The sequence below is a fragment of the Sarcophilus harrisii genome, chromosome 4, assembly GCF_902635505.1.
Source record: "Sarcophilus harrisii chromosome 4, mSarHar1.11, whole genome shotgun sequence".
Lineage (NCBI taxonomy): Eukaryota > Metazoa > Chordata > Mammalia > Dasyuromorphia > Dasyuridae > Sarcophilus > Sarcophilus harrisii.
Window position 1 is genome coordinate 282,358,438 of NC_045429.1, and position 14,118 is coordinate 282,372,555.

Consider the following 14,118-nt stretch of genomic DNA (forward strand, 5'->3'; position numbering starts at 1 on the left):
GAAATCAGTTTTAGACATGTTAGATTTAAAATGTCTACTCTTCATCCAGTTTGAGATGTCTGAAAGACAGCTAGAGATTTGAAATTGGAAGTCATCAGGGAGATTGAGGCAGGATAGGTAGAGTTTTAGAATCATCAGCAATGAAAGGGAAATGGCCCAGTGAAGTAGTTTAGACAAAGAAGAAAATAGAGCTTGATACAGAACATTCTGGGACATTTACAGTTAAGAGGGTGTTCCCTGGATGAGGATCTATCAGAAAAAGAATGAGAAGGAACATCTGATAGGGGAAAACCAGGAGAGAGTAGTTTTCTGAAAACCTAGGGAGAAGAGAGTACATGGAGAGGAGGGTAATCAACAATGTCAAAAGCAGCAGAGAGGTCAGGAGAATTAGGATTGAAAAAAGGCCTTTGGATTTGGCAACTAAGAGATAATTTTGGAGGAAGCAGTTTTGATGGAATGATAAGGTCCAAAACCAGGGTTAAGAAGAAAGTAAGAGGAGAGAATGTGGAAGCATGGTGTTGTAGGTGACCTTACTTAGGCCATCAAGGGCAGAAAAGATACAGAATGTTAGTGATCAGGTGAGGGTTTTTTGAAGGTGGAAAAACATTTTCATATTTGAAGATTGTAGAAGCTAGTAGATAGAGAGAAATTGAAGCCAAGTGATAGGATGGGAATGATAGAGGGTCCAGTCTCTGGATATATTGGGAGTAAATATACTGGGGTGGGATCATTTGTGAAGGAAGAAGGATTAGCCTTGATAAGAAGGCTACTCCCTCCTATTGAAGTGGGTTGTGGTCCCTTTAAGAAACTGTATTTCCTATTGATCTGTGATTCCTTTCAGATTCCCAGCCCCTCCTGGCTGAGGCATATCCTCCCCAGACAAAGTTGTCTTTCCAGAATGCCAGAGTCTTTGATTCAATTACAAATCCTGGTTAAAAAGCATCCCTTTGAATTCCAATAGGAGATCCTGGCTTGTCCCAGCCTCCACTGGTTCTGATCTGCTCCGGTTGTCCCAGCCCCCACCAAGACACCCAATATAATAAGTTTCCATCAACTACAGTCTTTGCAGATGGACCTTGGCAACTCCCTTTAGGACCTTCTGTCCACTGAGAACTGCATTCTCAGTGCAAAACTCCATTTTCCATAGATCTGCCACTATAGAAGTCAAACTCTGATTTCTATCTAACGATAAACTTTCATTTTGCAACTAATATTCAGGAATGAGTGAATTCTTTCACTCCTAAAACCTGCGATTGATTTAATGGGGATTCTTAATAATTCTCTTATAGGCACTAACCTCTAGACCACCAGGATTCTAGACCACTCAAACAGCATTAATATAAGAGAGGGATGAAGGATAATAAAATGGCAGAAGGCCATTTGAGTCGTGGAAAATAAGGAGGAGGGAAGAAGGAGTGGTCTCAATTATTTCTGTAAAATATGGCTTGGACAAAGAAGGAAACTCTTGGAGGTTTGAGGAGAAATAAAAAGATTTAGAAGAGCAGCCATGGAGGAGTAGTAGGGTAATGAATTGATAAGGAAGGAGGTGTAGTTTGCTTAGTAGCAGTGAGAGCCCAGGTGAAGCTGTCACATAATTTTGTTATATAATCAAATCAGAATGGTTTTATGACTCCCCTCCTTCCCCCATCTTTGTTTAGTACTTAAGTACTTTGTTCCAAACATAGGAGAAAAGATGGCTGGATTTTTGGAGTGATCCAAGTCAATGTACAGTTGGCAGTATAATAAGGGGCTAGGGACTAAAAGAGAAGAGTACAGTAAGTATACAGTGGGACCAGTTCACCTAGAGATCTGAATGGGGGAAAGAAGAGAAGAACGACAAGTGCTGGTGAGAAATTTAGGAAAGAATTGAAGGGCTGAAGGATTGAAGGTCACTTGTGTCAAAAAAAAAAAAAAAAAGATTAGGGTTTGGTAAGGAAAGGTGAATAGCCAATAGATAATCAGGTAAGAATATTTTGGAAATATTCATGTTGGGGGAGGGCAAGGCAGTTGGGGTCAAATGACTTGCCTAGAGTCTCAGCTAGTAAATGCTAAGTGTCTAAGGCCAGGTCCTCTTGACTTCAGGGCCAGTAGTCTATTCAAGGCACCATCTAGCTGCCAGCTCCCCCTCCCCAGCCCCCAACCTCCTTAATTCTCTCTCTTTTTAAATTTTGGAAATTTTGAACATAGAGGTGGTCCATTTATGGGTGAAATTTATGGACAAAATCAAGGGTATGACCATCTCTGTATGTGCCTAGGGTAGACTGGAGGAGTCATGGGAAATGGATAGATTGAAGAATTGCGTGCTTAGGGTTAACCATAAAAGGAATTACAAAAGATAATTTTATCCAAACAAAAATGATATGGCTAAGAAAGGAGAGGTTAATGGGGATAAAAAGAAAAATCCACTAAATTTTTCAGAGTTTGATGTCCAAAACATATAGACCACAAAAGGTATGATTTTTTTTTAAAAGCCATTTTCCAATAGATAAGAGGTCAAAGGACACAAACAAAAGAATTGCATACTATAAGAATGATAAGAATAGGAGCAGCTAGTTGGTGTAGTGGATAGAGCACCAGCCCTGAAGTCAGGAGGACCTGAGTTCAAATCTTAATAAGTCTAAAGCCAACCAGGTGTCCACACTAAATCCATCATGAATATGTTAAGCCCCTGAAAGCGAGGTGCTACAAAGTTGACCCCTGAGGAGGAATGTATCAGCTAAGGTTGGAAATAGAGCAAGTCAAAGCTTCTGTGTTGATCAGGAATTGAATTTGGCCTATGAATGGCTACTGAATATCTAGCCTGATCGGGATGGAGCCATCCAATCTCTTAGATAGATAGGGAGATAAAAAGAAAACTTCTTTAATATTAAGGTCACTTATTCATTATGAATTTATTGTGGAATATATTAACATTTATTGGTTCTTCTCTGAATTGCTATATCTAGTCTTTTCATACTCTTCATCTTTCTTGGAAAGTTTTCCTTGGTCTGGTTTTCATATTATTTCTTTGTCTTGTGAATGTACCTCAGAGCATTGTTAAATTCTAACATTGAGCTCATCAGCTCCCATGGGTTTAATTATTATCTTTATGCATATGATTTCAGTCTCTCTACAAAAGCACTTTACATACATTATTTAATTGGAGCATCATAGCAACCCAGTTAGATAAATTGTACATACATTTTATCTGTATTTTACAAGTGAAGAAACTGAGATTCAGAATTTGTGTCTTATCCATAGTCAATATAGATCCTGTCAGAAATGTGATAATAGTCATTCTTTATGCTTAGTAGCCTCATGACTAACATTCTATCCATCATAAAATGCATTTTTAAAAACATTATTATAATAGCATATATGAGTTTGAATCATGACTCAGCTATTTACTACGATTTGTAACTTTGGGGAAAAGTCACAGCCTTTCTCTGGACCTCAGTTTCTTCATCTTTAAAATGAAGATAGTGGCCTGGATGATTTTTATGGTCCCTTCCAACTCATTTCCTTAAAATCATTTGATAAAACATTTACTAATAAACAATTACTAAATGTTTATTATGTTGACCCTGAACATTCTTCAGGAATCAAACATTTTCATTTCTCCATCATTTCCTATATAGCTAACTGTATTTTTTTCCCCGCAAACTTCACACTTTTACTTACAAGTGACATACACTTATACTTACACACTTGGACAATATACTTCCACTAAAGTCTTCTTCTGATGCCTCCCTGTGGTGTGGACATGACCATACACAAGCTTGGCCAGATTTTATCATACTATAAAGATCTCAGTTCAGTGACTTTGCAGACTGAGAACCAGTGTAGCCAAATTTTCAGAGAGACTCATTGATGGTGGATATTTGGCTAGCAGATCTTTTTGACCATAGCGATACACAAAGACAGTCTATTAGCAAGGAAGTACAATGAATGTTGGACTTGGAATCAAGAACGTTTGAGTTCAAATGTGGTCTCAGACACTTAGCTGTGTAATCCAGGTGAAATCATTTAACATCTCTCTGTCTACTTCAGTTTCCTGCACTGTAAAATGGGAATAATAGCACTTATCTCCCAGAGTTGTTACTCACTTTGAGAATAAAATGAGATGCTTTTTGTAAAGCTCCTAGCATAGTGCCTGAAATAAAATAGACACAATTAAAATTTATTTCCTATAAAAATATTGGGGGAGGTGCAATTTTTGTCAGTGGGAAAGTTATCTACACCAGTGAAACATGGATCCTTGAAATACTGAATTAAATTGATATTCTCTGATCGTAATTTATGGTATAGCAGATAAGTCTTGTCAGTATCTGAATCTTGCTCACCCAATTTGTGATTCTGGGTAAATCTGTGTGCCTCAGTTTCTTTTTCCAGTAAAATGAAAGGGTTGGACTTGATTTCCCTTCCAGTTCTAAATTCGTGATCGTATGACTTGCATTTCGGCACCTGTTAAGTTTTGGTTTGTAAGTAATATTTTTTTCATTTGCTACGTAGAATATAAGCTGTAAACATTTTTGGTATGTATGGTATAGGGTGTGCTTCCCCACCCTGCTTTTGATAGCTCTTTGACGAATTTATTAAACTAGCAAGTGATTTAGCTTCTGCTTACCTCAGTTCATTTATCTTTACAGTGGGAATAATACCTATCTCCCAGGGATGTTGTGATAAAGTGCTTTGCAAAATTTAAAGTGCTATATAAATGCTGGGTGTTATTATTATTATTATTATTACTTTGAATTATTAGGTTCTAACTGGAGAAGCATTCAGTGCTACAGTCTCTGAAGAATTGGTGATGCAAAGGTCAATGTCAATGAAAAGATAATTGGGGGGGGGTATAGAATATGAACAGTGAAAATTTGATGGCAGAAACAAAACTGGTACAAGAGACTTTTAAAATCCAAACACAGTCACTTTCTCCTATCCAGGGATGGTACTTTTGCCTCAGTCTGAAAGGTAATGCATTCTAATGCCAGTATGAGTTTTTTATAAACAATTTCATTTTGCCAATCTTATTTTTATTATTCAAATCTTATTTGAATTTTCCTGAATATCCCAGCAAAACCATCCTTAAGTCCAAACATTGTATTCAGTCTCAGACCATTGTATTAGTAATAATTAGGTGATGATCATCTTTCTATTATGGCCACTGCACCAGAATTTAGAAGATACTTATCCATATTCTGCTACTGACAACATTATTATTATTGTTGTTGTTAGTCAAGGGAAAGAATAGCACAATTAATGCTTGTTACAGTAGGAGAGTAGAGGAGAAAGTTTAGCTTAATGACATATATTGGTAATTGATAATGACACTTGGTAGAATACCCTTTATGCCATACCAGTTTGATCTGTCTTGTAGTCTATGGTGTTGCCTTGGAAGTTAAAAGTATATACAAAAGTAGAATTTTTTTTTTCTTTTCAGACTTCAGAAGAAAATAACTCTAATGATGACTGTTGTCTTCATTTTAAAAACAGATTTCAAGGTTGCTAATAGAATTTTCAGAGGTATATCCTATTTATTATGATAAACAGATCTATAAAGACCAATCACCAGTTAATGTCATTACTGAGGGAATATCAACACATTTTTGAGTTATTTTTGTTCAGTACATTCTCAATGCTTGGATCTCTTTTGTCTTCATTAGAACTGTTCACATTTGTGAAATACACTGGTAAGACGATTTCTTGGCTTCAAAATTAAAATGGTGGTTCGAAAGAATCAGCATTGTAGATTTGAATGTGCAGAATCTAGAGTCAAGAAGACCTGAGTTCAAATCCAGCCTCTGACACTAGATTTGTGACTCTGGGCAAGTTACTTAACTTCTTTTTCTCCTAATTTCTTCATCTGTAAATGGGAATAATAACAGTACCTATTTCACAGGATTATTGTGAGAATCAAATAAGATAATTGCAAAGTGTTCTGTACATGTTAGGGCTATATAATTAGTTATTATCATTATTATATTCACAATGTTTATTTCTGAAATTTTATAATTAACCTAAAAGCCCCAACCCTGACTATCTGTTTATATGAAGTACATTGCACATTATTGCTGAAATGAGTGGGTATCACTAGGTGACCCTTTAAAGTCTGTTCTCATTCTGAAATTTTTCTTTTGTCTTGTCCTTTTTATTTGAAAATGATTAATGGTGCTAAATCTGGCATTTATTATGTATGGTTATTGTTGAAAAATCAGATATGGCATTGACCATTTCTACTGTATTATAACCATTTACATTCAGTTATGAGACCCATATGGGGTCACAAACCTGTTTAAGAAGCTGAGTACTAGGGTACAAAAAGGAATGTAGAAGCTGCTTATATTTCTAGCCCTCTAGGAAGTTCAGATTGACACTTAAGAACATCATGAAATCTTAAAATTATCCAGTATTTTTTGGACACTAATATTTCTGCATGTGCACAAGAACATGTATTAGAAAATAATCTACAGAATGCATGCTCTCTGACTTCAGGGATAGTGTATCTCTGTTTCCTAACAGGGCACACAGTAGATGCTTAATAAGTTCGTGTTAACTTATTGATTACTAATCTTTGCGACTTGGATATACAAAAGATGATCATGATACATCTTGTATAATTAGCAAGGTGCTACCAACTGATAAGTTTAGAAAAGACTGGTAGGACAACCTGCAATGGAGAGACCATCATTTATTTAAAATGTTTCCCACCCAATTACATATAACGACAATTTTTAACATTCTTTTTATTGTTTTGTTTTTGTTTTAGGTTTTTTGATACATTTCGGAAAAAGTGATTTGCTCAGGATCACACAGCTAGTATAAGTGTTAAGTGTTTGAGGCCAAATTTGAACTTGGGTCTTCCTGACTGGGGTTGGTGCTCTATCAGCATTCTTTTTTTTCTTTTCTTTTCTTTTCTTTTTCTTTTCTTTTCAATTAAAGCTTTTTGTTTTTCAAAACATACTCGGACAACTCTTCAACATTAGCCTTTGCAAATGAGTTCCAATTTCCCCTCCACTTCTCCCATGCCTTCCCTTAGATGGCAAGTAGTCCAATACATGTTAAAACATGGTAGAAATATATGTTAAGTCCAATATATGCATACATATTTATACAATTATTATGCTACATGAGAAAAATCCAAGCAAACCAATTTTTTTTTTTTTTTAAAGGAGAAGCAAAATAAAATGAAAACAACAAAAAGTGAAAATACTATGTTGTGAACCACAGTCCTCTCTCTGGGTGTAGATGGCTCTCTTCATGACTGAACAATTGGAACTGTTTTGAATCATCTCATTGTTGAAGAGAGCCACATCCATCAGATTTCATCATAGCATAATCTTATTGCCGTGTAAAATGATCTTCTAGTTCTGTTCATTTCACTTAGCATCAGTCGTGTTAAAGTCCCGGCCACTAAAATCATCCTGCTATCAGCATTCTTTTAAAAACATTTTTGAGCTCAAATTTTCTCCCTCTTATGCTACATGAGAAAAATCCAAGCAAACCAATTTTTTTTTTTAAAGGAGAAGCAAAATAAAATGAAAACAACAAAAAGTGAAAATACTATGTTGTGAACCACAGTCCTCTCTCTGGGTGTAGATGGCTCTCTTCGTGACTGAACAATTGGAACTGTTTTGAATCATCTCATTGTTGAAGAGAGCCACATCCATCAGATTTCATCATAGCATAATGTTATTGCCGTGTAAAATTATCTTCTAGTTCTGTTCATTTCACTTAGCATCAGTTCGTGTTAAGTCCCGGCCGCTAAAATCATCCTGCTATCAGCATTCTTTTAAAAACATTTTTGAGCTCAAATTTTCTCCCTCTGTTTCACCTCTCTTGTCCCTGAGATGAAAAGCAATCTGGTATAGGTTATAATATGTACAATAACATAAAATGTATTAGAATTTTAGTCATGTGGTGAAAGAAGAAACAGATCAAAAGAAAATAAACTGAACAATAGTATGATCTGCACTAAAATTCTGTCACTTTTCTTTTTCTTTCTTTCTTTCTTTTCTTTCTCTCTCTTTTTTTTTTTTTTTTTTTTCTTTTAGTTTCTTTTGCATCATAAGTCCTTTGGAATAGTCCTGGATCAATGAATTGCTGAGAATGGCTAAGACATTCACAGTTGATTATTATAATATTTAGTACAGAAATCTTTTGTACAATTAAGGATTTTCATTGTAAATGAAAAATTAAAGCCATCATTTAATTCTATTATTCAAGGATATATTTTTTTTAGCCTTTTAGCAAACTTTTTTTTTTATTATAACTTTTTATTTACAAGATATATGCATGGGTAATTTTTCAGCATTGAAAGTTGCGAAAACTTTTGTTACAAATTTTTCCTCTCCTTCCCCCCACCCCTTCCACGATGGCAGGTTGACCAATACATATTAAATATGTTAAGTTAAATACAATATATGTATACATGTCCATACATGCTGTAGAAAAACAGATTTTGAAATAGTGTACAATTAATCTGTGAAGGAAATAAAAAATGCAGGTGGACATAAATAGAGGGATTGGGAATTCTATTCCCAATACTCATCTCCCAGAGTTCCTTCATTGGGTATAGCTGGTTCAATTCATTACTGCTCTATTGGAGCTGATTTGTTTCATCTCATTGTTGAAGAAGGTCACTTCCATCAGAAATGGTCATTGTATACTATTATTGTTGAAGTATACAATGATCTCCTGGTCCTGCTCGTTTCACTCAGCATCAGTTCATGCAAGTCTCTCCAGGCCTTTCTGAAATCTTCCTGCTACTCATTTCTTACAGAACAATAATATTCCATAACATTCATATACCACAATTTATTCAGCCATTCTCCAGTTGATGGGCATCCACTCAGTTTCCAGTTTCTGGCCATGACAAAGAGGGCTGCCACAAACATTCTTACACATACAGGTCCCTTTCCCTTCTTTAAGATCTCTTTGGGATATAAGCCCAGTAGTAACACTGCTGAATTGAAGGGTATGTACAGTTTGATAACTGTTTGAGCATAGTTCCAAATAGCTCTCCAGAATGACTGAATGTATTCACAGTTCTACCAACAATGTATCAATGTCCCAGTTTTCCCACATACCCTCCAACATTCAAAGATATATTTCTTAGCAGTGTTCTTATTTTTTTTTATTATTATTATAATAACTTTTTATTGACAGAACCCATGCCAGGGTAATTTTTTACAACATTATCCCTTGCACTCACTTCTGTTCTGATTTTTCCCTTCTCTCCTTCCGCCCCCTCCCCTAGATGGCAAGCAGTCCTATATATGTTGAATATGTCACAGTATATCCTAGATACAATATATGTGTGCAGAACCAAACAGTTCTCTTGGTGCACAGGGAGAATTGGATTCAGAAGAAAAAATAACCCAGTTAGAAAAACAAAAATGCAAACAGTTTACATTCATTTCCCAGTGTTCTTTCATTGGGTATAGCTGCTTCTGTCCATCATTGATCAATTGAAACTGAGTTAGGTCTCTTTGTCAAAGAAATCCACTTCCATTTATACATCCTCACACAGTATTTTTTTTTTTTTATTATGATAACTTTTTATTGACAGAACCCATGCACTCACTTCTGTTCTGATTTTTCCCCTCTCCCTCCGCCCCCTCCCCTAGATGGCAAGCAGTACTATATATATATGTTGAATATGTCCTAGTATATCCTAGATACAATATATGTGTGCAGAACCAAACAGTTCTCCTGTTGCACAGGGAGAATTGGATTCAGAAGGTAAAAAATAACCCAGGAAGAAAAACAAAAATGCAAACAGTTTACATTCATTTCCCAGCATTCTTGCTTTGGGTGTAGCTGCTTCTGTCCATCATTGATCAATTGAAACTGAATTAGGTCTCTTTGTCAAAGGAATCCACTTCCATCAGAATACATCTTCATACAGTGTCGTTGTTGAAGTATATAATGATCTCCTGGTTCTGCTCATTTCACTTAGCATCAGTTCATGTAAGTCTCTCCAAGCCTCTCTGAAATCATCCTGCTGGTCATTTCTTACAGAACAATAATATTCCATAACATTCATATACCACAATTTATCCAACCATTCTCCAATTGATGGGCATCCATTCATTTTCCAGTTTCTAACCACTACAAACAGGGCTGCCACAAACATTTTGGCACATACAGGTCCCTTTCCCTCCTTTAAGATCTCTTTGGGATATAAGCCCAGTAGAAACACTGCTGGGTCAAAGGGTATATGCACAGTTTGATAACTTTTTGGGCATAATTCCAGATTGTTCTCCAGAATGGTTGGATTCGTTCATAACTCCACCAACAATGCATCAGTGTCCCAGTTTTTCCATATCCCCTCCAACATTCATCATTATTTTTTCCTGTCATCTTAGCCCATCTGACAGGTGTGTAGTGGTATCTCAGAGTTGTCTTAATTTGCATTTCTCTGATCAATAATGATTTGGAACACTTTAATTTGAGTGGTAATAGTTTCAATTTCATCATCTGAAAATTGTTTATATCCTTTGACCATTTATCAATTGGAGAATGGCTTGATTTCTTGTAAATTAGAGTCAGTTCTCTATATATTTTGGAAATGAGACCTTTATCAGAACCTTTAACTGTGAAGATGTTTTCCCAGTTTGTTGCTTCCCTTCTAATCTTGTTTACATTAGCTTTGTTTGTATAAAGGCTTTTTAATTTGATGTTATCAAAATTTTCTATTTTGTGATCAATAATGATCTCTAGTTCATCTTTGGTCACAAATTTCTTCCTCCTCCACAAGTCTAAGAGATAAACTATCCTATATTCCTCTAATTTATTTATAATCTTGTTCTTTATGCCTAAATCATGGACTCATTTTGATCTTATCTTGGTATATGGTGTTAAGTGTGGGTCCATGCCTAATTTAGCAGTATTCTTATCATAACCCAGTTGCCTCAAAAATCAACCAAACAACTGTGTGCTATTACACTAAAGAAGTAAAAAACATGAATTAAGACTTCTAAAATACTTTTCATGAGATTGGTGGGTAGAGTATGAAATGAACACCAAACAAAGTTACATAAAGATGGAAAATTCTGTGGAATGATGATAATATCTGCTAACTGTGGCCTAGTAACAGACATTGTCAGTATCAGATGAGCCATTTTTAATACATAACATATAATTTCCAAAAACAGTTACTATTTACAAAAAAAAACTAGATTTTACAAAATAACAAGCTAAAGATCATTTAAGTGTTGAGGTAATTTAACAGGTTATGCTTGGCTCAGTTTACTTCACTTTCAATCATTTTGTGAAAGTACTCATCATTTTTTACAGCATATTAATATTCCATAAAAATGGGACCCATGACATGGAACATCTTTGCAAAATAGCTTATTTTCCCATTATTTCATGCAGATTTCTGAAAGTCTTAAATGGCTTCATTTTTTCATGCCCTTAGCAGATACTAGATATACTTGTAATCAATCTTGAATCTATCTGTATTATAGGTCTTTTATCTTATCTTTTATCTGTCAATTTCCCAGTTCTATTGAATGAAGTCATGATTAGGCATTATTTGGACATTCGAGAAAGATAGTTTTAGAACCATAGGCTTGAAGCTTTCAGAAAGGATACTAATTTTTCTATAGGGAAGAGACAGACTCATGGAGTGGTAAGTGACTTGTTCACAATCACACATTTAATAAGTATTAGAGGTGGAATTTGTCCTTAGGGCTTTCTGATTCTCCCCCCCCAAAATTACTAAGCCATTCTGCCTCTTCTACTCCATTTCAGGCTTCTATTTGCAACATGAGAGTGAATACTGAATTTTTTAATTCAGTTTTTTAGCAGTGTTCCATTTGAAATTCTGATCAAACCTTTAAAACACTGGCTGCAATTATGCCCCTGTTATGGTACATTAACTATTCTCCAGCACTCTATTCTCTTTTGTAGGAAAAATACTCAGAATTACCTTACTTGATATGGTACTTTTCTTCTGACATTTGGCTAAACTATATGGCTCTCAACTCCACCAGGAGGAGAACACATCACTGTTAAATCATTTTCCTTAGTTACAGGTTGCAGCCCAATAAAACTTAAACTGATTTTCTGTTTTTATGTAACATTGGATATTTTTAAAAAATTATTATTATTATAGCTTTTTATTTACAAAACATATGCATGGGTAATTTTTCAACATTGACCCTTGGAAAAATTTCTGTTCCAACTTTTCCCCTCCTTCCTCCCCACCCCTTTCCCTAGATGGCAGGTAGTCCAATATATGTTAAATATGTTAACATATATGTTAAATCCAATATATGTATACATATTTATATGGTTATCTTGCTACACAAGAAAAATCGGATCTAGAAAAAAAGGAAAAACAAAACCTGAGAAGGAAAACAAAAATGCAAGCATACCGTAACAGAAAGTGGAAATGGGATGTTGTGGTCCATACTTATTTCCCATAGTTCTCTTTCTGGGTGTAGCTGATTCTCTTCATTCCTCAACAAGTGGAAATGGTTTCAATCATCTCATTGTTGAAGAGAGCCACATCCATCAGAGTTGATCATTGTATAATCTTGTTGTTGCCATGTATAATCTCCTGGTTCTGCTTATTTCACTTCACTTCAGTTCGTGTAAGTTTCTCCAAACCTCTCTGAAATCATTCTGCTAGTCATTTCTTACAGAACAATAGTATTGCATAGCATTTATATATCACAATTTATTCATCCAATCTCCAACTGATGGACATCCAGTTGGTTTACTTTGGATTATTTTCAATATAAACTCATTTACTTAGGACGCTTAAGGAATAAAAATGACTAATTTGTGTTGTAAATATTTTAAAGTGGATGTTTGTAAAAACTTAAGTCTATAGGATTTTATATTTGTATAGTGTTACAAAGGGAATATATTGAGTTTTCTTAACTTGAAGAAACTGCTGTATGAACTATATGTATAGATGTTTACTAGTTAATATGAGTAGAATTTCATTTTCAACTTAAAATATTTTTGTTTTGATTTTTGAGCTCTCTAATCCAATTCAATAAGCATTTATTGTCTACTCTGAACTCAGTACTGTGTTAGTCACTGGGTAACAGAAACAGAACAAAAACAATTCTTGCTCTCATGAAGGTTACACATTCTCCTTGAGGGCAATACAAGATGAACAAAGCACAGTTTACATGCCATTTATTATTTTTTCCCAGTAAGTTTATTTATTTTTAATACATGTGTATATTTATACATATAAATATATATATATTTAATACTTTATAAATTATTGGGAGAGAAAAATCAGAGCAAAAGGGAAAAATTATGGGAGAGATTTTTTTAAAAAAGTAAACATAGCTTGGGTTGATTTATATTGTCTCCTATTCCATTTATAATTTTAAAATATGTCATTGAAGCTTCTAGCTATAAAGATTATTTTTTAGCTAGGTTGTCAAGGGCAATTGAAAAGGAAAACTATTTACCTTTTGCTGTGAAATAGCTGTAAAAACCACCATAAAGTAGTACAGTTTCTTTTTTGCTTTTCTTTTTTTGGAAGCTTTTTTATTTACAAGATATGTGCATGGGTAATTTTACAGCATTGACAATTGCAAAACCTTTTGTTCCGATTTTTCGTCTCCTTCCTCCCACCCCTTCCCCATGGCAGGTTGACTAATACATGTTAAATATGTTAAAGTATAAGTTAAATACAATATACGTATACATATTTATACAATTATTTTGTTGTAGAAAATAAATCAGACTTTGAAATAGTGTACAATTAACCTGTGAAGGAAATAAAAAATGCAGGTGGACATAAATAGAGCAATTAGGAATGCTATGTAGTTGTTCATACTCATCTTTCAGAGTTCCTTCATTGGGTGTAGCTGGTTCAATTAATTACTGCTCTGTTGGAGCTGATTTGGTTCATCTCATTGTTGAAGAAGGCCACGTCCATCAGAATTGGTTATCATATAGTATTGTTGTTGAAGTATATAATGATCTCCTGGTCCTGCTCATTTCACTTAGCATCAGTTTATGTAAGTCTCTCCAGACCTTTCTGAAGTCATCCTGCTGGTCATTTCTTACAGAAGAATAATATTCCATAACATCCATTTATTCATCCATTCTCCAATTGAGGGGCATCCACTCAGTTTCCAGTTTCTGGCCACTACAAAAACG

General features: G+C 34.8%; 1 protein-coding gene across 2 annotated transcripts in view; it reads left to right on the forward strand.

Moving 5' to 3' along the window:
• Positions 1-14,118, forward strand: part of NUDT3 (nudix hydrolase 3) — a 64,984-nt gene that overhangs the window by 3,493 nt on the left and 47,373 nt on the right. The gene's annotated exons all lie outside the window — the stretch shown is intronic.